This window comes from Anas platyrhynchos, chromosome 25 (genome assembly GCF_047663525.1).
Source record: "Anas platyrhynchos isolate ZD024472 breed Pekin duck chromosome 25, IASCAAS_PekinDuck_T2T, whole genome shotgun sequence".
Taxonomy (NCBI): Eukaryota; Metazoa; Chordata; class Aves; order Anseriformes; family Anatidae; genus Anas; species Anas platyrhynchos.
The window spans coordinates 5,390,176-5,413,802 of NC_092611.1; the positions used below are offsets into that span (position 1 = coordinate 5,390,176).

Consider the following 23,627-nt stretch of genomic DNA (forward strand, 5'->3'; position numbering starts at 1 on the left):
GTTACTCGAATAAAACTCCAAGAGGAAAAAAAAAAAACACCGAACCTTCCAACCCTATAATTAAAATAAAAGTACCTGGGGGTTTGGGAAAGCATGGCTGGCACTCTCCTGGCGATATTGAATATTACATTGCCATTTGATATTTTTATTACCTAATTGCAGGGCAGCTGCGCACCCCGAGGGACTTGCAGGTAGCGGAGCACGGCTCCGTGCCATCACCCACTTTGTTCTGCCTCGGCTCCACTCCCCGGCACACCAAACCACAGCCTGCCAGACCCTCCTGGGGCTGCTGCACAGGCACCCCCGTGTCTCAATGCTTGAAAAAAGCTCCTTCAGACAACCTGAGCGAGAAAACGAGCCCAGATCTGGGAGATGGCCGGACCTAGGGGAGCCTTCTGAGCTGGAAGCGCCAGCTCATGGTGGAAAACAATTGCTATTCCGAAGTCACCAGCTTAAATGCAAAGATTCAGAGCCCGGAACAACAATTCAGGAGGGAATTAGAAGTGGGCTGATGGCTTTTCCAGGCAATTTCTTCCATCCTGAGGCTGGACTCCCAGAGGGATAGCACAAAGAGAAGCACAGCAGGAGGAGGAGGTTGGAGCCAGCACCAACGCTTGGGTGCGGTGACTTGGTTTGTCATCCTGCAGCTCCAAGCCTCCCTCCAGAGCCCACCCCACACATTCACCTGCTCTGAAGCACATTTTCCTCCTCCCAGTCCTAGAAAAGAGCACAACGCCCGGATGGAAGAACCATTGAGCTCCATTTCCAAACCAAAGAACCATTAAGCTACATTTCCAAGCCACTCCTGCCTCGCTGCACAATTTTGGGCTATTCCCTGTGCATAAAGGGGGCACAGGAGGCTCACCCACCCCGGCCAGCTGCCGAGACCCTCACAAAGAGCATCACAAATGCCACTCTTAATCATGTAATCCTCGCAGTCCTGCAGCTATCCCGCTCGAGGATCTCCCCATGGAGCCAGGCGAACACGTGTGCAGGAGGACTGCGGAGCGCAGTTATTTTGAGAAGATGGATAGACAGGCAAAAAGACAGGGCTTGACAGCAAGCAGAACATTTCAAAGAATCTCGGCTGTTCAGTAGTCATCCATCATCCGCTGCAAACACCAGCAAGATGGGGCTGTATAATCACAAGAAAGTTTTTACAACTGTGCTCCCCTGTACGGGTTTTTAAATCAAATTCCTTGGGCAGGGCCCCCTGATCTGACTCACTGCCACCTAACGGCACCGGGGACATCACCTGGAGTTTAATATATATAAAGTGAAAGGATAAATCTGCTAGGTCTGTATGGAGATGTCAGCTAGAAAGCTTCACACACACACCAAAAAAAAAGGGGGGGGGGGTACTGGAATGAACACTTCAAGCTTTGCTGATGGGGAAACTGAGGCAGGCCAGCAGCACAGTGACCTGCCCAGCGCCCCGAGACTAAAATCCATTTCTTCTACCCACAGTCTGGTCACTCCGTCAGCAGATCACACTGCTTTGCTTTCCCCTCTGACCCCAGCCAGGAAAGTCATTTATTTTTGCCAACACACGCTGGGCAGAGGCACTTTTTGGTGGACCCCCCCGCGGCAGTGATTAAGTGCTCTTCCCTCCCAGCTCTGCAGGCAACACAGAGCACAGCCCCACGATGCTGATGAGCAAACAAAAACCTGCCTTTTGTTCTCTCCCTCTACCTAATGAAGCTCAGTAGCACTTGAGGATGTTATTGTTTTTAATCAATACGGAAAGAAAATGTTCACCTCGGTTCCCTCCCAAGCAAGGAGAGCAACACCCCCCTTCTGCCAAGCCACAGGAGCGAGCTGGAGAGTCAACTCCTCATGGGAAGAACCAGACTCCGGAGTTCAAAGATAAGTAAAAGGAATGAAAAATATCATTTTTTTCTCTTTTTATTCCCTGGAGGGAGAAGCCATAGGGCTGTGCTGGGGCAAGCTGTGGCCCCTCCATGCGGCATCTCTCCTGGGGAGATGGTGATGCTCTGAGGCTCCTGCAACCAAATAAATGCTCCCCTAGCAGCAGAGCCTCCAGTGGCCCAACAAGTGATCCACAGCCTAAGGCCACAAAGCCACCTGGATGGCCCCAGGGCCACCTAGATGGCACCAAAGCTGTTCCTCCACCTTCTCCACCCAATGTAGCCCCCCAGGTCCATGCCAGGGGAGGAGCAGGCTGCGTCGTTTGCTTTAAGGAATTAACAGGGAGGGAACAGAAGGACCTGGCAGGCAGCAGAGGGTTTGGAGTTTGCAATCTGGATAATCCATCTGAAACTCAGAAAGCAATGAAGGGAGTAGGAAGGAGGGAGGGGGAAGAAGTGATGAACAAAATAAAAAGGAGCAGAAAACCGCAGCCGCTCCGAGCAGGAGGTTTACCTCCAGCAGACCTCGGAGTTCCTCCAGTAGCCAGTGATACATTACTGGGAGCCAGGGGGTAATTAGGCTGCCTGGGTAATTGTATCCAGACATACAGCCTGCTCACGGACAACAGGAGGGGAACACACGGAGGGAACCGTGGCCAGGATTTTAATCCTGCTTCGCTCTTCCCTCGCAGAGCAGGAATCTGCAGAGCCTCACTCTCCATCCTCCGAGCTCCTGCACAACCCCAAACCAGCCCCCTCGGTCCTGCTTTGCCTTTGGCCGTGCCCTGCAAAGCACCGAGGGTGAAATTTCCCCTGGATGCTCAGGGCTAAGGAGAAGGGAACGAGCACAGTGTGTCTGGAAGGAGAGATGGACAGCAGGAGACCTGCTCCCAGATCCACACGCCTCATTTACAGAGGATGAAGCTGCAGCGCAGGCATGGCATGGAAAGCGAGAAAAAAGCACAACAGCTCCAGAAACCTCTAGCAGATGGGACTGCGAGTCTACGAGAGGAGAGAGGGATGGGAGCTGGTAAACGCACACGCAGCAAGCCCCGGGTTTTGCTCCTCTTCCCGACATAAACTTAGAGCAAACATCAGACACCGCTTTTCTAAACACCTCTCCCAGGAGGTACAGACAGCAGAGGCGGGAGGGATTCAGAGCAATTTCCTGCACGCATGCCACTGTCAAGTCTCCAAACAGCAGGCTCAAAATGGACACCCGGGCTGGAATTTACTGTCTGCAGAGACAGCAAATTACCTCGCTGCGCCTCCCTCTCCGGCAACATCCAGCTGGCCAGGAGGCACCCAGCGGGCTCTGAGTGGGGAGCCCTGAGCCCAGGGGGGGCCAGGCTGCACCAGCCAAAGCCCTGGGGCTCCAAAAGCAGGGGGAGCATCCACAATCACAGCCCTGAGCACCTGCAGCAGGGATAACCCACCCAAAATGTGCCATAGGATGGGTGCGGCGCTCCGGGTACCGCAGCCCCTTCGCCCCCACGACTGCGCTCCCCGGGGGCTGCTGCTGCCAGCAAAACAGCAAAAACCCAACTGGGGTTTGGAAACCACTTTTATGGCAACATCACGGCTGGAAAGGCCAAATTTCTCCCCCCAGCCCGCCGAGCTAGCAAGGCACTGCCTGTTCCCATTGTGTTTTTAAAGAAGGTGATGGCAGTGAGAGAGCGGCAGAGCCTTGGGAGCGGCCAGCCCCGCGGCGATTAAAATGCAATAATTAAGCGAGCATCTTTTGAAGCTGTCTGCCAGGGGTGCTTCCGACACACCAAGGTTAGGTAGCTATTAGAAGTGGGTTTGTTTTCCCTCTGAGATGGGCCTGTTAAGCTGCCGGCGTCTCCTCTACAGACAAGATAACTGATCTTCTCAGATCACAGTATATTAAAGTTCACAATTAATTTAGATAACTCCAGACAAGCTGGATTATTAGGGAAAAAAAAATTAAGAGAAATCTGGAGATTAAGACTTATAAATCTGCAGGCATTAGAGAGAATTGAATTCTTTCTTATATGGATGTAAAATCAAGTCTTTTTTATATGATTCAATTATAGATTGATGGGAAGTCTCAGAAACTTGGATTAATGATCTTTTCTTAAAGGAAAAATTATATAAGAAAAAATAAAAAGAGAGTCATATAACAGAAAGAATTACTACTCCCCGAACCATGATTAAGGTTTAGTAGGTTACGTTCAGAACAGCGTAAAAGGGAATTTGTGGATTCCCAACCACATTAAGCGAGTATAAACGGAGATAAAGGAAGCAGCGTGGGGCAGTAAATTATTCTCCTGCAGCTCGGCATAGGTGGGGAAAAGAAGTCCCCAGGTGATGGGACTGGCACGAACTGGGACAAATGAGCCGGCGGCTTCATGTCGGGGAAGGAGACGTGGTTTTTATGGGACCCTGGAGCTCCTGGAGCATCCAGGAGAGCTTTAGAGCTGCGGGGTGATTGCGCTGATGGCAGCGGAGCTGGGCTGATTTATGGGAGCCAGGAGGAGGCATCAGCTTCTCCTAGAGCAAGGAAAAGCGTTCACATGGGGTGTGGATGGCAGGGGCACAGCACCCCGTAGTCCTGGCGTTAACACCCATGGCTCAGCCCGGCCACCCTCCCACAAGTCATCCTATTTGAAAATAAATGCAATGTTTCTTACCAAAAGAGCCGCTCCAGCCCCAAAATCCCCACGCACCGAGCTTTCCCTGGACTCCTGGAGCTTCAGCCCCCAGTCTTTAAAAACTAAAGGCTAGAAACAGAGCCTCACAGGGTTAACATGCAAATAGGCACCTTCAAAACCTGCAAGGTGCTCAGACACTATGGTAATAGGGGGCATCCGAGTCCCTTAGACAATCTGCCTTAAAGTGAATATTTCTCTAATGCTACACCCGAGCCCTCCTCGGCGTGAGTTAGCAGTGAAGCTGCTGCTTATTGCTTTGTCCAAAAAAGCTCCATCTATCTGGGTCACTCCTTCCAGGGCCGAGCCATGCAGGAGGACGCAGCCCTGCAGCCTGGGTGCCAGACGCCAGGCTCACCATGGAAATGATGGTGAGAAAGGCAAGGACAGCAAGGAGGGAGGGGACATCCCCGAGGGTGGCAGGGAAGGGGGAGAGACCACACCAAAAACTCATCCCTTGGAAATCTCAAACCCCTTGGTTTGCATGGGTGGAGAGGAGCAGAGAGGTCACCGGGGCTTGTTTCGGATGTGCCACCTCCGAGGGCGAAAAAGACCTCGTCCTCAGCCAGAAAATTGGGATTTGCAATAAAGATAATGCATAATTAAATAAATAAAAGGCTCATGGCTGATTTTCACATTTGGCAAGGGGCCGGAGCTCCGCACAAAGCAATTAAAAGGAAAATGGATTCCAGCAGGAAAAAGAACAACTTCCCCCTCTTCAAAAAAAAATATCTTTCTGATGAGACAAAACCTTTGCTGCACTCAGTGTGGCGCGGAGCTAAAGGCCAAGGAAGTATTTAAGCTCGCAATTAATTTCCAGTCATTTCTGAAGGCTCTGATAAGTTAACACGTCGACAGCAGCTATTTAACACAACATGGACCCTCCGGACCAGGCGGTGACAGTGGCACTGCCATGGCACCGAGGAGCAGGAGGCAAGCCCAGACCTCTGCAAAGAAGAAGGAGAGCTACAGAACCAGCCCCTGATGAATTTCAGCAGGGTTTGCATCAAGCTCTTTTTTCCTTCCTGTACGGTTATGCACAGACATTGCTAATGACAACTTTTTTGTCTTTAATCCCAGGGAGTCGGCTGCAGCACTTTCTCTCCAAATGCCCGTACAGCCCACCGCTCCCCACCCCTGCTTCCATTAATTGATTTGTACAGAGCCTCTTGTCAAAGGAAATTGCCTGACAAGCCCAGATCCTGAAGACAGCAACGAATTTCAGAAGCCGAAGGTCTCGTGAAATGGTACCAGCCAGTGGGAGCCAGGAAACTTTATTGGCTTGCCTCCTTGTTTGAAAATTAAGGGTCTTCGGTTAAATCAAAGTTTCTCTCTCCCTCTAATAAGATGACAGTCCAGACCATTCGACTGACTGCTGAGACACCGACTCCTTGCTGGCTTTAGATTACTCAAGTGCTCAGAATTTAATCTCAAATGGCTGTTATTGGATTTTGCTCGGACTAGCTGTCTGATGGGCGCAGTAATAGAAGCCAGCAGCCCCTGTGGGCCTCCCCGCTCCTGGAGTTTGACAACCTGCTGCTGCCAAGGCATTTGTGGGAGAGGTTTTTTAGCTCCAGCACCTCCGAGGAGCTGAGGCTCAGAAGGAAAGGAGATGCTCCTTCCCGTTTACTCCAGCCAGGGCTCCCTCTCCACGCACCACGGTGTTAATTGTAAGCAGCAGCAAGGAGCTGTGCGAGAAGTGATCCCTCCGGGTGCGTTAGAGCTCGTGGCAAGGCAAGCAATTCTCCAATGTACACACGTTCCTCAGAAGGGTAAATGTTTCCCTGCTTCTGCCTGCGTGCTCCTGTCATTTACACAGCGCCGTCAATCACTGCGCTCCCAAGAAGGGGAGCAGTGTAAACTCATGTTTAATGCCAGATTTACACACGTTTCCACTCGCCACTAAATGAGACCGTTACATCTGTTGTGTCAATTGATTTTGCCAGCCTGGCTTTGCGCACGCTTTGCACGGGGGCTGTGCAAAGGAATGCAGGCACTGCCATCAGACGGGGCTCCCCGCACACTGCTCCACCAGGAGGCACATCCCGACCTTTACCTTCTGACATTAAGCTTCTCCTGGCCACGGACCTTCCCGACCTTACCAGCAGATCCCACGGTGCAGCCTCTGCTGTGCAAACCTTCCTCTCCGTCCTGCTTCCTGCTGCAGGGGGGCTGCAGCCGTGTCCTGCGCTTCAAGCGCACACCGAAACCCAGAATCTGCCCCCGGTGTGCCCAGCGGGGCCGAGGACATCAGAATGAAACCGAGCCCAGCCCTGCCCCTTAATATGGCCCCGATGCCCTTTGCTTTGTACTACATCACAGTACAGGATGCCGTTGCCCTTGGCAATGGCACCAACATAGCCGCCGCTCGGCTGACAGGTTGATTTGCCATCCTTTCAAGAAAGTTCTTCTCCTCGCGCTTTGCCAAAACAAACCAACCTTCCTCGCTGAAATTATCCTTTGTAAATACCCCCCGAGGAGCTAGCGGCTCCTTTCTCCGCCGTGACTCATCCTCCCACACGGCGGACCATGAAAGGAGCAATCACGCTGCCGTGTCAGCCTGCTGCCGAGACGGCGCGCCCCTCTCTGATTCAGCCCCCCAGCATCACCCGCACCCCCTGCCCCTACCCAGGTGTCCCCACCGCCTTCGGGCAAGCTCCCAGGTGAAGCTCCCCGAGGTGCCACCTCGGGCAGGTGCCCTGCAGGATGTATTTTGCAGCCCTTCGGTGCTCTGCCTTCATCAAAATGCACAGCAGCACCTGCCGAGGCTGGAGAGCAGGGAGCTGATCCTTCCAGGGGTGGCTCTTCACCCCAAAACCACGCAGAGCCTCCTCTCTGGAATTAACCTCTCCAGCCCCTGTGCTGGCTGTGCTCCCCCAGCACGGAGGCACCAGCACAACCCCCAGGAGCAAAGCCCTGGCTTTCGGAGGAGCCCCCGCTCCCCACCACCAGCACAAAAAGCAGAATGCAGATGCGAGAAGCAGCGGAGCCATTCCAACCCGAGCCGGGCAGTTGAACAGAAACAGAGCCTCGATCCCACATTAATTTGCAGCATCCCAGGCTGAGCACTTCAGATAAGCGGCGCCGGAGCCAGAGAGATGACAGAGAAAAGCTTGTGTCGGTGGCACATCTGTGCGCGCACGCAACGCCCTGCCTGCGGGCTGCTGCTCGGCTGCTGACGACCTGGACAACATAATAGCAGCGCACCGAGGTGCCTCGGCGAGGCAGACCCTCCGCCAAATCCCCGGCAAAATTTTCCCTCCCCGCAGGGCTTAAAACCTCACCCTGCTCCAGTTATTCTGAAAGGGAATTCAGCGCCTCGCCATGAATTATACGAGCGTTGGACACGAGCATCATTTATGCACAAATCACTGTTCCCTAGAACAAAGCAAGTATCAGCCTCCTGACAAAACACTTTTTAGCGGGATTGGCAAACGAATAAAACCTCTCGATGAATACCAACGGTCTGATGAAAAAGTCCTACTGATTTTTATAGAGAATGATCATTTTCCTATAGGATTTTTGAACCATCTTGTTGAATTTAATGGAGATTTTCTATTCTGGTCCACAATTATGCAAGAGTTAAAATACCTCCAGAGACGAGGAGATTATCTATTAAATTTTATAGGATTGCAGAGTCATTTCCATAGAATCCTGTTATGTTTCTATAGAGCCTGACAAGTTTAATCCCTATTGAACTTTACGGGGACTTTTCCATAAGGGACAAATAGACTCTGACATCTGTTAGCTGCGAAATGAGTAATACTCAGAAAATAGAGGTCTTACACACCACTGCCGTACTCAAAATGGTTGAAAGATGTCTTGAACAAGCAGCTTAATGGGGAAAATGCATTAAATTGGTGTCACATGGTTGCATTAGTATGGTTGTGTTGCAACATTTCTTTTATACACAATGTCATTTATACAACCAACGCTTTACAAATTGCATTTGCTACCGATGTGCACTTGATCTCATCATCCCATGCTGGGACTTTCCTGTATCAGAACAGAAAGAGTGAGAGCAATCTAAATTGAGGGAAAAAATGGCAGTTTAAAGCATGGAGCTGGCAGCATATGTGTGCACATTCCTCTGCCCTAATGCTACTAATAAATGCACAGACTCCAAACCTCCCTCTCATTGCACTCCGCTGTGGAGCTGGAAGGAGGGCCGAGCTTCTCTTTCATGCACAGCACTAGAGAAAAAAACATTCAGCTGAGCTATCTGGAGACCGAAAGTCTTTTAAATTCAACCATAAAGCAGCTATAACAATGCACAGAACAAGCAGGGACAGCTATAGGGTTCCTACACCAATTTGTCCTGGACTGGTTCAGGGCGCAAATGAAAAGCCACTGCAACCCCCGTGGGGCTTTTCTCACCTTTCTCCTGTGCAAGCTCACGTCAAACACGACGCATGCTTGCAGTAAGCTGCATCAATATCAGTCTCTGCTCCGTTTTAGCCAGTTTTCCCTCAAAAGCCCCAGCCTCTCTTCAGGAGGTCCCACTGCTTGGACACACCACCCCCGGGGAGGTGCTCGGGTTCCTCCTTGGCTGTTCCCACACCCCTCAAATCCCTTTTTGGGGTCTGGGGGTGCTTCAGGCTCACCCTGGAGAAAACAGAGCTCCTGAGCCAGGCTGAACCCCCCCCTGTGTGAGGCAAAGCTGCAGCTGAGCAATGCTCATCGCTACAGCGACGGTAATAAGCACTTGTATTAACATCGTGGCAATAGCAACAAGGTGGTAATCGCCAAATTGGCCTTCAAATTATACGCGTATCAGTGAAAAAAGGCAGCAAGAGAAGCCTGATGGAGCCCCACGGGAGAGGGAGGGATGCTCAGCAGAGCCACCAGCAATACCCAGAGCAGTGGCGGGGCCGAGGGGAGCAAGCCAGAACCGGGCCCCCAGCGCCACGTGCTCGAAGGCTGCGAAGACATACCCATGGCAACGAGAAGAACAAGCGCTTCCATATGTCTCCCCGACTGCGTTTCCTTCCCAAAGAAAAGGACAACGTGGTGGCTGAGCGCAGCGCTGCGAAATATGGCTTTCGGATTTCATCGGTTGCCAAACGCTAGCGGGGTGTGGACGGTGGGCGTAGGAGGGCCGGGGGCTGGTTTGGCTTTTTTCTTCTGATCTGTGTGCAAAGGAATAAAATCCCCACCGATGAGGGAACGAGTCTTTTGGCTGGCTGATGCACCGAAAGCCATCCAACGCCAGCACGGACCCTGAGGGGGTGCTCAGGTCCGGGTGTGCGTGCATCTGTCCTCACCTCTGCACACACACCATTTAATCCAAGCAGGCAGCTGGGGGTTTGCACGGCTCCCAGGAAGGAGTAAAAAAGCTACAGAGAGTGAAGAAGAAGCCAAGCAAGATGCCAGACCCCAGTGCTTCAAGCAGAGACCCAAAGGATCTCCCTGCCTAAGCACACAGGTCAGGTAAAGCCCTCTCCAAATCCCATCGGGTGCAGCACTGCACCAGCAGACCCCAAACCCCAACCTGGGCACCAAAAGCACCTGCATTAAGTACTGGGAGCCAAGCCACTGTCACAGCTGGGTGACAGGGACACCACGGGACAGGCAGGGAGTTCACCCACCGCTGGATGCCTCGTGTGATGTGACAGTGGGGACTCTGAGCAGTGCCCTAAGAGCAGCCCAAGAAAACGGCAGCGAAGGCACCTGCCTGCCTTCGGGGGGAAAGCTGCCCCTGGGGATTTCAACATTTTTAGGTACACCCGGTGCAGGATGTTCCAGCAGCGATGGATGCATTCATAATCACATCGATAACAGCACAGACCAACAAGCCAGAGAAAGGGTTTGTGGGGAGGGAGATGCGCAGTTTTAAGACCCGCACCTCTCACCCGACACATTTCATACATATAAAATGGGGGCTCAAATTTTGTTCACCTACATTTCAGTGAAACGTTTTTAGAAGAAGGCTGCACTCAAAGGACAGCCCCTCTGTCACCGCTGGGAAGGCGCTGGGCTGGTTCACATCTTGGACAAGGTCAGCTGCTTTTTCTCCACCTCCAGGACTGCGTGGAAACCTAGCTAAGCCTCTAATTAATTGCCTAAAAATTCACGGTGTAAAATGAGAGCAATAAAGAAACTCATTTCCATTAGAGCTGCCTACCTGAGCATGAGGAGGGTGGCCTGGTACCCAGCACAGCTTGGGAAGAGCAGAAGCAAGGGCAGGAGGCCACCGAGCTGTCCCCCATCCCTCGCTTCTCCTGTCCTTACACCACAAATCCCGGTCGGTGCCGCTGGCACGGCAAAGGGGTTGGGAACCAAGGAGCATGAGGCTCCAACATCACGCTCCTCACAACCCATCCCGACAGCTTTTGCATCTGTGTCAAGGCAGAGCAAGCCACGTCCCTATCTGTGAGAAACTCCTGGCAGAATTTCATCCGAGGCAGAATTAAGCATGAAGGCACCCGAGCGCAGGGCAGGGGACGGTTTGCCCCCGGCGCCGCACTTCAAATATCCACCGCTCTGTGCAATTTCATCCCCTCCAAAAGCAAGACAATTTGCCCTCTGGAAGCAAACTCGGTGGGTGGGAGGAATAAAAATGAAGCTCTGGTGGGGAGAGGCAGGAGGGAAAAGGATTGGGATGGGTAGAAATGGAGAGGAATTTCTGGATCCAAGCACACAGCGAGGCAGTAAGGAAAGGCACGGAGGTGTCACAGCCCTGGTTAAAACTTCCTAAGCACATGCAAAATCTTTCCAAAGCTTCAGCGTCCCCCCAAGGGCATGTCGGTAAGCCTGCTTGGACGCAGGCTCCCCATCTGGTGGCGGGGTGGAAGGGGAAGCTCGGCATGAGCTTGAGGATGGAGGGGGATTTGCTTCCCTCTGTCCCTCCCTCGCCACGGCACGGCACCGCTCGCCCCGGGCCGGGACTCGCCGGGGCTGTGATTTGCAGTCTGCTCAGACACAGCCGTAGATCACTTGGGAGAATGAACCTACAGTTTTATAAACTATTTATTAGCCCTGTCCTGTAGCGCTACATCAATACGGCCATCGGTGAAGCAAGGCAGGAGCTATAAAAATACCATCTATCCAAAATAAGCTTCATAAAATCAAACAGAGGCCAGGACAGCCTGGGATGGGATTGTGGCTTGACATATAAAGGGCCTCTCAATCTTTGAGATGGACCATTAAAATCCTCAAGCCCTTTTGGTTCACAGAAGTCTAAAACAAAAGGGGAAAAATGATGACAGCTTTCCTGGCGGAGCAGGAGGGGAAAGGCAGCGCAGGAGCCACGCGGCACCATTGCTCCCACACACCTCCCATCGCTCTCCATGCACAACAACTGCCAGCTCCAAAAACTCGTGTTTTTTTCCAAAAATGTCTTCTTTTCCACTGCCTTCCCCGTACACAAATGGGGAAAGAGACAGTGTTTTTCCAGGGGTGAAAAGTTTCTTCTCCCCCCAGCAGCGATGCTGGCTGAGCCGCACAGGGCGGGCGATGCTGCGGGGCAGCGCAGGAGGCAGGTCACTGCCTTGCTGGAGATAACGATTAACATTTCCAGCCCGTGCTCCCTCACACCGCCTCTAAAGCACGTCTTAATAAACCTCATTGCAAATAGCCTTGTATTTCTACCTCGCCGCGTCTGCCAGGGCGAGATAATGCGCCAACCCGAGGACAAGTGACACGAGGGAACGGGCTGCTGAGTTATGTGACAAAGCCAGCCCTGCTCAGCACGCCGCTGCCCACCCTGCAAGCAGCACCCAAAAGGGCCGCGAGCTCTGAGCAAAGAAAATAAAACTTGCACGGGGTTTAGGGATCTGAGAGCCTGAGGGAGAAAATTGCTGTAAAGCATGGAAATCGCTGGACAAGGGAAACGTTTGGAAATCGTGCACATGCTGCGTGTTTGCTGCCACGGTTTTGGCTGGGACAGAGTTAATTTTCTTTGTAGAGGCTCGCAGGATGCTGCGCTTGGGATTTTTGATGTAAATAGTGGTGATAACATGCTGATGGTTTCGTTGTAGCAGTGCTCACACAGAGACAAGGAGTTTTCAGCTCTTTGCACTGCTCAACCCAAGAGGAACGGGTGCACCAGGGGCTGGGAGGGGACACAGCCAGGACCGGTGGCCCTAAAGGACCAAGGGGATGTCCCACACCATGTGGCGTCATGCTCAGCAATAAAAGCCAGGGTAAAGAAGGAGGAAAGGGGGGGCACTAGGAGTGCTGGCATTTATCTTCCCAAGAAACGTTACGCACGATGAGCCCTGCTTTCCTGGAAGTGGCTGAACACCAATCTGCCAGCAAATGAATTCCTTGCTTTGCTTGCGTGTGTGGCTATTGCTTTACCTCATACACTGCCTTTTATCTTAACCCACGAGTTCTGGCACTTTTACCTTCCCAGTTCTCTCCCCTATCCCACCGGGGGAGAGAGAGCGAGCGGCTGCGTGGTGCTGAGCTGCCTGCTGGGGCTAAACCACAGAGGTGCTTCAGGTGGTCAGAGGGAGGTGAGAGCAAGCTCAAGCATCATTTTCCTGGGAACACAGCTCCAAAGCTGTGCAAACTTCACTCAGCACTTCCCTTACAGCACCCACCCTGCCTAGTGCATCCCAACAGTCCCTGGTTTGGGGTGGAAAAACCCCGATTGTATGACAGCGATGGGATCAGTGAGAGGTTTGCAGAGTTGCTCTAAAACTTGGCTGTCCCCAGGAGCAGCAGGGCTGAGTGTCACCTTCCTGGGGGACGCCGAGCCTCCACTTCCCCGCGCCGCAATGCTTGACCCCGTGCAGGAGGCAGACGGCGCTGCCAATCCCGATCGCAACTCAACTCCTCAAAGCAGTGAACTGTGAATGAAGCTCGCACACCTTCACGCCCTTCCCCTGCAGCATCAGCCCGCTTCAGTAACATCAGAAGAAAGAGAAAACAGCTTGGGTTGGACAAGGGGGGGAAAAAATAAAAAGGAATAAAAAGATTTGGGTTTACCTGCCAAGGAACCGCCAACCAGGCAAGGATGTTTTACATCTCCCACTGTGGGCCTTCAAGTAGTTCAACAATAAATGAATGCCACTTACCTGTGAGGGAAAAGAAGAAAAAAAAATGAAACGTTAAAGTTCACCAAGTTTTCTAGCACTAGGACAACGCATTTAAAAAGCGATGGAATTTGCTTTTAAACCAGAGTGAACACAGAGGGAAAAACTCCAGTTTTAAACATGCTTTAGCAAAGGTCAGCGTGAATGGCACATTGATACAAAGGCCACCCTGCATGCTGGTTGTTTTCTTATTTATTTCTCGCAGCCTCATTTAGCTGCTTTTTCCACCCCAGTATGCGGGCTTGCAGAACAGGAGGACGCAGCGTCGGAGGCAGCTCCCGTTACATTGCACCTCCCAGTCCCCAAACCCAACCAGACACAGGGATGTTTCTGTTTTTCCTTGCAGCCCTACCAGCAGCACTGCACGCCCCATTGCAGGCAGGGCACAAGGCCATGCCTTCAGCCCCGCAGCCCCAAGCAGGGCGCTCCACCAGCCGTTCCCAAAGCCAGACCCCATGGGGAGCAGCCCCCATCCAGCCCCACTGCCTGAAGAGAACCCCCTACACGACCCGCTACAGCCCCCAGTGGGACCCCCAGTTCCTGAGCTCCCCCTCCTGCTGGGGACATCCCTCCCAGCCCACATCCATGGGACAAACCCAACAAGAAGCACCGCGAGCCATCAATCCTCCACCATCAAAGCGCAATTGGACCTTCTGTAGAGCAGAGAGAAATTCCACCGCTGCCTGTCCCCATCACAAATCTGCTTCATAAATATAAAGACGTGATGGATGTCCCCTCTAGACAGGCAGGAAACCCTTCCATATTTTTTTTCCCAGGCATCTGGGAACACGGAAAGTGAGCAAGGCAGTGGCTGCACCCATCCAGCTGTTGCTCTGTGGGCTGTTGTAGGAACTGAGGATGACGTGACAGGGCATGTCTCGTTAATGTGCGACTGTGTGTACTCTAAATTACTTAAGGGGTGCCTGGGGCTATGGACAGATGCTGCTAAAATACACAATTGAATAAATAAATGGAAGGTAACAAAGAGGGAAGGGGAGGAATGCAATTGGAGAGCGATTGGCAGAGCCGCGTGCCAAGGTGTTAAAAAAAAACCTCCCAGCGAGCTGCCTAACCCTCTTCTGAGACTCCGCTGCTATGTGTTTCAGATGCTGAAAAGATTGAACTAATAAAAAAGAAATGAGAGAACTGTCACTGCAGATTACATGGTATTTATTCCAAAATCTGCTCATTACAGAAATTTGCAAGACAAATGGGTTTTTAGCAGGAAATGGCAGCTTTTCCTTAAGTGTATAACGAGGAGCAGAATTTGTCGGAAGCTGAATCTTTTTCTCCCTTTTCAGCTGCTCCAGCTCCAAATCTTACCAACCACCCAAGAAATACTTGCGAGGCTGAAAAAACATTTTTTTTTCCCCTTTTTTTAAATTCTCCACCAGTCTCTTCATAATCCTATAAGAAACTACGATTAAGAAATATTTGAAGCAAGAAAAGCTCATTTGGCCTAGAGAGTTTCTCGACGGCGAGAGCTTCTCTTGCTCCTCAACAGCGTGCAAACGTTATTGGTGGAGCTGCTGCTAACCCTCCGGATCCTTCCTTCCTTGCAGGGAAAGCCCTTCACGAAGAAGAGTATTTGCTGGTCAGGCTTTAATCCCCCTGCCTTGATAAATGTTTAATTCCTGGTCCTGCCGTAGCATCTGAATATAGACTGGAGGTGGTTTGCATTCTGCCGTATCCAAGTGCTTCTAATGACATTTTGGCTTCTTTCCCAGTTAATTCCAAGTGCCTGAAACCCAAGCATCTCCCCTCTCCCCCTCCCCTCCCTAACATCATGGATGCACACGCGGATATTTGACTGATAATGTACAAAGCCATAATATGCGGTTTTAAAGCAAGGCTCTGCAGCGGAGTCTCAAGAAGGAAGAAGAAGAAGGGGGAAAATAGGAAAATATGCCTTGAAATATTACAGAGTAGGAGCTGTCAAGTTGAAAAAGCTTCTACAAGGTTTTCAATGCCATAACTGTGTTATTTAGCTCGGGATGAGAATTTTCAGACACACATCAACAGGAAAAAAGGGGTTTCGGGAGGGGAAAAAAAAAGAGAGGCGGCCTGTCTTATTTGCAGCTCTCCTTTGTTGGAAAGCAATTACAGCCTTACTCAATTTATGACCCAGAATGCACCCTAATCTACTTGTAAATGCGTCTTATTCACCACACAGCACTTTCAGATACAGCCAGGGTAAATAAACGGGAGATTGTTCCTACCTACGTTGCGGCACAACTGTTAATTGTAACGCCCCATGAAACTTAATTATGCAAAGCAGAGTGGCGACACTGCAGCCATTAATGAGATGTTTGATTCAAGAATAATTTGTTGTTTGGAGCCTCGGACTTGTTTTGCCTGTCCCTTCCACTGTGCTGCACTAATTCTCAATTCGTGCTTGTTTTAATAGGGTGTCAGTAGGGCACAAAATGGCGCAGCTGAGAAGACAACGGGAGAGCTCCCGGCTATGATCCCATTTAGCTGGCACGCAGCAAGCTTCCACCATATGGATTTCTTGCCCTGCGATAGTCCCGGCTTCGGTCTGCCTTCCCTGGAAAAGCAACGCCGGGACACACAGCATTAGGCCAAGCAAAGTGCTGGGGATGCTTCTGGGCACTTTTCGGCACAGGTATGGAGAAAGTCTTGGTTATTTCTAGACCCCAAAAGCTCCTTGAGCCACTCTGGGAACTCCACGGACTTTTTTCCCATTCATTCCATAAATGCACAAACAAACCCCATAGGTTTTTCATGGCTCAGATAGGAAATTAGCTCAGGTAGTCAGAAACAGCCCAACAGGGAAAACCCAGGTGTGCCAACCCAAATGTTTGCCCTCTCCAAACCCCCCATGCTTTGCGCTTCCAGCTCCTTTGCGACGGCTGCATCTGAGTAATGTTTTGGGCTCAGCCACCACGTTGCCTGCCGGTAAGGAGCATTACAGAAACCACAAATTAAAGCACATAAGAGGATGAAGAGACAAAGGAAAAGATGATGACTTTGTACAAAAACATGTAGTACACCCACCGATAAGGTGCGTGATAGATAGAGCTACAAGCTGCCGCGTGGAGCCCTTCGCCGCTGCTCTAAGAGACTTTCTCCCTAAATGGGGAAATGAGATTGGTAGCCAGACCAAAGTCTATTATTTAAGCCTCCGGTTATTGATAGAAACACACTATCTTTTTAAATTTACAAGCAAGCAAGCAATTCAATTTCACCCATTTACAACAGCACAAGATGTTTGCTCATATCTGCCGCGCAGATACCGGAGCCTCTCGGCTCTCCCCCAGCCTCCTCCTGCAGAAATCCCCCCGCCTCCTTCTCCTGGCCTCACATTTGTTTTTCTTCCCCGTGACACCCGCTCCTCCATGTGGCCCCGTTAATGTCTGTGATGAGTGGGCTTTGGAGACCACGGCCACCCCAGCTCGCCCAGCCCATGAATCAACGGGATTTCTTCCCCGCGTGGCAGACGAAAAGGAAGGAGAACGGGTGCTTTATCTGTGATATATCTGCTGTTGATAGGAAAGACACTGTTGGCCTGCTGCAACTATCTGTTTTTTTTCCTTATAAATGTGACTCTTAAAATAGCAAGTCACGAAGAGGGCTTCAGACACATCCAAGGCCCTTGGGAACGAGCCCATCATGACTACACGCTCACGGCGCGCGATATTGATGGCAACCGAGATAAAGAGTAACTTGCACTCCAGCACACTGAATCCTGCCGACGCTTCTAATAAGATCAGGACAGATGATAAGGCACTCAACTGTGCCCCAGCAAGGTCATTACAGAGCATTAATAAAGGAGCCTTATTATGAACATATCACTCAGCAATATTGCATTTCCCACCTTCTCTGTTCAGAGGCGATGAGCGCAGCAGTCTCTCACATCCCAGACCTGCTGGCCTGGGCTTTTGCTGTTGCAGCCACCCAGGCCAAGTACAGCCAGACTTTTTCCTTTTTTTTTTTTTTTTTGGTAAGAAATACTGATTTATTTCATCATGTAAAAAGTCGCGACCACCTACGCGCATATCGTTCAGGTACACTGAACTTCTAAAATTCTCCCCCTCGTCTTCTCCACCCCCTTTGCAGCCCAAACTGGCTTTTTCTCAGCGCCACCACTGCAGCCCTGCTGTCCCCTGTCGCTCTCCCCCCTTTCTGGATGTTACACAAACAATAAGGTTTAGGTCTGTTGGATCCCCCATCCATCATCCTTTCTCCATTTTATTTTGGAGTCCGAGGTGGGGAGAACTGGCTCCACCAGAAACTCACACCAAGACTCAGCTGAAACTCCGAATGAATTCACACCGGTTCCTCTGAGCATTTTTTGGCTTCCAGAAAAATAAGAGCCATGCCTGGAGAAGGGCATGATTTTTTGCGAAGCACTTTGTTTCTTTTCGACTGATATTTCATTTTGGGTGTTGCTTTGATTTTATATATAAAAAAATCAAAAACAATCTGACCCCAATTGTTCAGAAGAGCTATGAAAAAAAAATCTGATATTCACAGAGCTCTGGTCCTGTTGCCCTAATTCTCACCTTCTCTTATTTTGTAATTTCCTTCTTTATAACACGGTGACTAGAGCTGTGTACAGTGTCTCAGACGTGCACTCAGCCAGGGCTGAGATATTATTGTTGATTTATACGGGCTGGCTCTGCTTAGGGAGCGGTGATTTACTTTGCTGTGTTTTCACAATGCTGCTATCTCTTTGGAGACAGATATCACCCTCATCTTTCCCATATCCAAGCGCCCGGTGCTAAGCACTCGGTCGCAGACTGCTGAGACACTTCCCCATCTTTCCTCTCCTCTCAAGCTTTGTTTCAAGGAAGGTCATTACCACTTCTGTGCTCTGTAACACTTTAACAGCCCAATTAGGAGACACAGCAGCACTTCAGCGGGTGCTGGCCGGAGCGTGGCCTTATTCCTGAAAAGCAATTCCCCCTTACATTTGTGAACACTTAAATATGGACCCAATTTTATACCCCACTTATCTCCACAATGGAGCAGGTCAGGGGCTTTCCCTCCCAGCCCTATCTCACATTTCAGCTCCGTCTTTTGTTGGTCCCCTTCTCCTGATGCTGCAGAACAAGCAGACCCTGCACTCGGGGTCAGCGTTAGCCCTCCAGAAGCTTCCCCAAGCCCAGCAAAGTGGCCGTGCCCACACGAAACACGCTGCTCCACAGGTTGTTTTTGCAAGGACAGCTTGCTTTGAAAACTGTGTCTGCAAAACAGTCCTCGGAGACAGAAAGAGGGATGGGAAAGACGATACAGCACAACCTGGCCATAAATACCCACTAAAGGGACCTGTTATGGCTTTGCCTTCTGCAGTGTTTTTTATATGTACATATATCAAGAAACACTTTAATAGAGTAAGTCTTCTGTACAACACCTTTTGCCCACTATTTTCCAAGTGCGGGTACATCGTTGTAATTTCATGTTTTTAAAAAATGCTCCAAAAGAGTTGCTTTCTGGCCCAAGGTGGGCTTCCAGTAGTCAGAGAGTGATGGAGCAGGACTGGGACGCACGCTGCTCTGCCATCACGCATGCATTTATTAAGCTATTTGCATCCAGCCCCTATCAGTGCTTATTTACCACAACATACAGGTGCTAGCAGAGCAGCATCGTGTAGAAATTCTGCGAAAGAAGGAAAACGAGACAGCTTCCAGCCCAAGGCCACAGAGCGAGCCCCCCGCACCCTGCTCGGATGCGCACGGCGCGCGCTTGCTGCTTGGGTTTGCAATCCAGCCCCAGCGCTTCCCTATCCCCCCCTCCCTCGGCCTCTGTTTCCCCCACCGCAGGACATCTCGGGCGGCAGCTCGCTGACAGAGACATTGAGACGCCGAACAATCGAGCACCACTCGAGGAGCCTTTGAAGGAGCGGCGTTATGTCAGTACAATGGTTCACCACGAACAATGCCGCATTCTCGCTCTCCGCGCTGGCTTCCGCGCCGACCGTCCTCAGCACAACTGCCAACCCTCCCTCCGACTGCAGGATCTTTATTATTAGTGATGAGCTAAGGAGCGGAGTGAATGCAGCTTGATTTTGCAGCTCCAGCAGTTAGGGAAAAAGAATAAATCTCATAAACCTGTAATCGGTGCAAACTTGCTGTTGAAATCATTGAGCGAGCATAAATATGGAATCCCACTGCCGCCTCCCAGGTGAAGCCCTGCTTTAAAGTCCCTGTTTTCCCTCGCTGTGTTCCCCCTGCGAGAGCATCTCAGGCTAGACACCAGCTTGTCTTCTCTTCTCTCCACTCCCACAGCCCTTGCTCTATAAATTGTACCACTTATATCCATGAACAACTTCCTACACACTTTGTAAACTCTAATATGCTCTTAAGGAGTTTTGCGCAGTTCCTCTCTGATGCTCATAAGTAGAAAATCTTTCAGGTACAGTAGCAAAAGCCAAGATCAAATGACAGCTTGATTTAGTGTAGCTCTTGCTAACAGCTTGCAGAAATTAGAAGTAAATAGGAGGTCAAACAGCTCGCGAGCAATTTGACATTGGCAAATGTGGCTTGGTTAGGCTCCTTCAGCAGGAGGAACAACTGTGTTGTTCCTTCACCCGAGGGCTTCGCAGAAGTAGAAAGGCCACTGCAGCTCAAGGCACTTCAATAAAAAAAAAAAAACTTTAAAACCTTATTATTTTTAATAAGGCACAGGTATTTTAAATATCGCCTGGGTAATAAGCTGGCAGCACGCTACGGTGATGGGGAATAGCTCAAAATCCACAAAAATCCCACCACAATGATGGCAGAAATTGGAAGCACAATACGTAACCATCCACGGGTCTTAAAATGATGTCGGGCAGATAAGCAAAACCTGTGCTGGGGCATAAGTGAGCATGAAATTCAATATAAGCATCCCCACTCGTTCCAGACACCAGTGGTAGAGAAACAGACCAAAAATACACAAATTGATAAAATAAAAGACACAACAAGCATTATATAGATTTAAATTAAAGTAAATTAAAATGAAACAAGATCCAAAACCAAAATCAAACAAAAAACAATACCAAAAAAAAAGGCAACAAACAAAATGAAAAAGCTGGAGTGATTACATAGTCATGATATATGGCACTGCTGGAAAGAACAAATTCTGTGAATGTCTGACTGCAAGTACCTTTGGATGTTGATTACCTTCTCTTTCATCAAAAAATAAAGGTAATTAGGGACAAAATAATGTCAACTGCCAAAGACTCAGGATGGCTCAAAAGAGGCAAATAATATATAATTGTTTTAAAATAAATAATAAATGGATTAGGGGCTCCAAACAATTCTTTTCAGAAGCACCCCTTGTGTTAGCTAACCAGATGGCCTGGGTGAAGAGGGTGAGAGGTCGCCTTGCCGTGGTCACTGATTCCCAACCTGGGGATCTCTCCTACAAGTGGGGATTACCAAAATATAGGAAATAACGCAGGGTGGGCCACTGTGATTGTTGCAAACGAGTGCTGCCATAACAATGCTTCTGAAAGAGCCCCTGATTGAATTGTGGTACCTATTTTGGATGGAAAAAGCCCATCTCTGGATTTTAAGGCCCCCCAGTTACAAGTACCCAACTCTCCCAAGCGCCGCAGAGGGGGTGCAGCATTTAATTGAGAGCTACAGTTTCCACGCAGGGACTGTGTTCCCAAAATAGTGGCAGTATCACTGAGCCCAAGTCAGCTCTTGATTTCTCCGCACCTCAGTTTCCCATCTGTCTAATGGGAATAATAACACCGACCCATTTCATAGACACATTAGCGTTTCAGAAGCACTTAGATGCTATGGTAACAGGCGACATTACACCCACCCACGCTCCCCCATGCTGACTCGATTATTCAGCAGAAAGCAGCCAGACCAGCAGCCCGGCCAGAAGAAACCTCCTTCCACGCTGGATGAGGGATGGGTGAAGGATAAAGGATGGGCAACGGCACCTGGCACACCTCACCCTGCTCCCAACTCCTTTTTTTATGATTGCTGGGGTATCAGTGGCTGTTGCCTGGGTTTTTCTCCCTGGGAGAACTTCCCAGAGCTCAGCCCCAGCACACCTAACCCCACCATCGTGCCAACCTGGTGATTTCATAAATACACCCCAACCGGCCACTCCACAGGTAATTAGTGACCATGGTCATCAGGAGGATGGCACGCCCGGGGAAACCTTAGGGCCGCCTGGGTCACCTCAGCTGCTCTGCAGATGAATGGATTAATCAAAGGTACGGCAGACAATAGAGCAGAAATTTTAACTACAGGCTGGCCACGCAGAAAAGGAGAAAATCAGAAATGTCAATGCAAGGTCTGCACGTTTGTGAGTCATCCCGGTGAGAGGTTTCCAGCAGAGCTTTCCTGCCTTGCCACAAGCCCCACACCAGCACTGGCCAGATAAACTGAGATGGTTAAACGCTATGAAGACCTTCCGTGAAGCAGGAGAAAATCCATAAGGGACATCCCTACTCTGGCCTCCAGCTGGGCTGGAGGAAGAGGGACACAGAAGAACAAGAGACAACCAGAAAAAGATTGGAATACCTCCTGAGCTTGGAGAGGATGCGGCCCCAGCGCACACCAAAGCTGGGCACCAGCTCCACGCCACTCCTGACATCCTTCCCCACTTTCCCCAAGGAGCACGAGCTCTTGCCTCAGTATTTGTTGCTCCCCGGAGTGGCTGCTGTGGACGGGCTGTGCTGTATTTCAGACCTGACATTACCTAGCAGGCAGGGAAAGCTGGATTCTCATTAACCGCCCTGAGATGGGAGCAGCTCCTATAAAAGGCACCGAAACAACCCAGCATTTGGTGCGTGTCATTTAGCAAGATCCAGGGCTGTGATGTGTCCCCTCTTGCTGTTGGATTTTTCTCTTTCCCTCCCGTTTTATTTTTCCTTGGTGACATTTGGAAGACAAAGCCCTTGAAAGCTGCGGCATCGGCCACTGGATTCGTCGTCTTCGTTCGTCCCTGCTCCTTCCCTGTCACCGAGCAGAAAACATTCAGAAACCTAATATTTGATCTCCCTCCTCCTTCTCCTCCCCTTTGATCACCTTGCACCTCTATCACCAGCAGGACAAAGATGCTTAACAAACGGGAGCGACGGGCCGAGGAGGGAGCTCCAAGAGGGATCCAAGGCAACGGCATGAATCAGATTTACAGAGCACTCGCTATGGGCGCAGCCAAGATTTTGGCAGAGGCGTTGAGATATTGGTGTACTTCATGTTGTTTTGGGCCAAATGATCCAGAGAGCTGGTTAGCAGGGAGTTAAGCGAGGCAAATAGTTACCAGTTAATGGATTGCTGAACACTTGGCCAATGAGTCAGTGCTCAGCTTATAACCGTGGCGCGTAGCCATCAGCAGCATCATCTACTGATGGATTTATACCAATCTACTACTAATATCTGCAATATGTTTCTAACATCTGCTAACCACTTATTAACTCTATATAGACTCCTGAAGAGCTATCAATAAATGTAACTTTAATAAGAAGGGTGACCCTGTTGCTAGCATCAGAACAGAAGCAGAAATCTCATTAAATCAACTTTCCTAGCAGGGCATCTTATCTCTGCCAGCCATCTCAGGAGAGCATCGGGCAGGATCGGAGCAGCGCCTGCCCTGTGCATGGAGATCTGATCCCTTCTGCTTCCAGCTCCTCCAGGAGCACCACGCTGTGCACGGATGGCAATGTGTGCTCCTGGACTAGCACAGCAAAAGGCAAGAGAAGGGGCAAGAGAAGGCACAAAGGATCTGAGGTCGAGCCCAGTGTTTTGGGCATCTCTTTCACCCCCCTCAGAGATGTTGCAACTAGGAATAATTTCCTCTGGTGGAGGAAACTGAGCTAAAACGCAGCAAATCAGCTCGCTCAAGGTCAGAGCATCCGTGCCAGCTTTGTCCTTGGGACTGCAGAGTCCCTGCCCCAAACCTCGAGGCAGATCCGTGCACCAGGCTGCGCGTTCCCTTCCTCTCCGCCGCAGCCCCTACACAGTTGATATTCAAGTTCCAACCCGTGAAAAAAAAAAAAAAAAGTTCTTAACAAGCTCAAGTGCAGTGACCTCATTCTGCATGCGGCAGCTTCATGTGTTGCAGTAGATATTTTA

The 23,627-nt window shown here is 50.4% G+C and overlaps 1 protein-coding gene across 6 annotated transcripts in view; it reads right to left on the bottom strand.

Moving 5' to 3' along the window:
* Positions 1-23,627, bottom strand: part of LOC101804279 (opioid-binding protein/cell adhesion molecule homolog) — a 324,486-nt gene that overhangs the window by 197,080 nt on the left and 103,779 nt on the right. Inside the window, exon 2 of one of the 6 annotated variants that reach the window (XM_072027634.1) lies at positions 13,475-13,563. The exons of 4 other annotated variants lie outside the window; for them this stretch is intronic. The gene's annotated coding sequence lies outside the window, so the exon portion shown is untranslated. Of the gene's footprint in view, positions 1-6,642; positions 6,800-13,474; positions 13,564-23,627 lie in introns of those variants that run through there. One more of the 6 variants, XM_072027633.1, reaches the window with a different exon arrangement.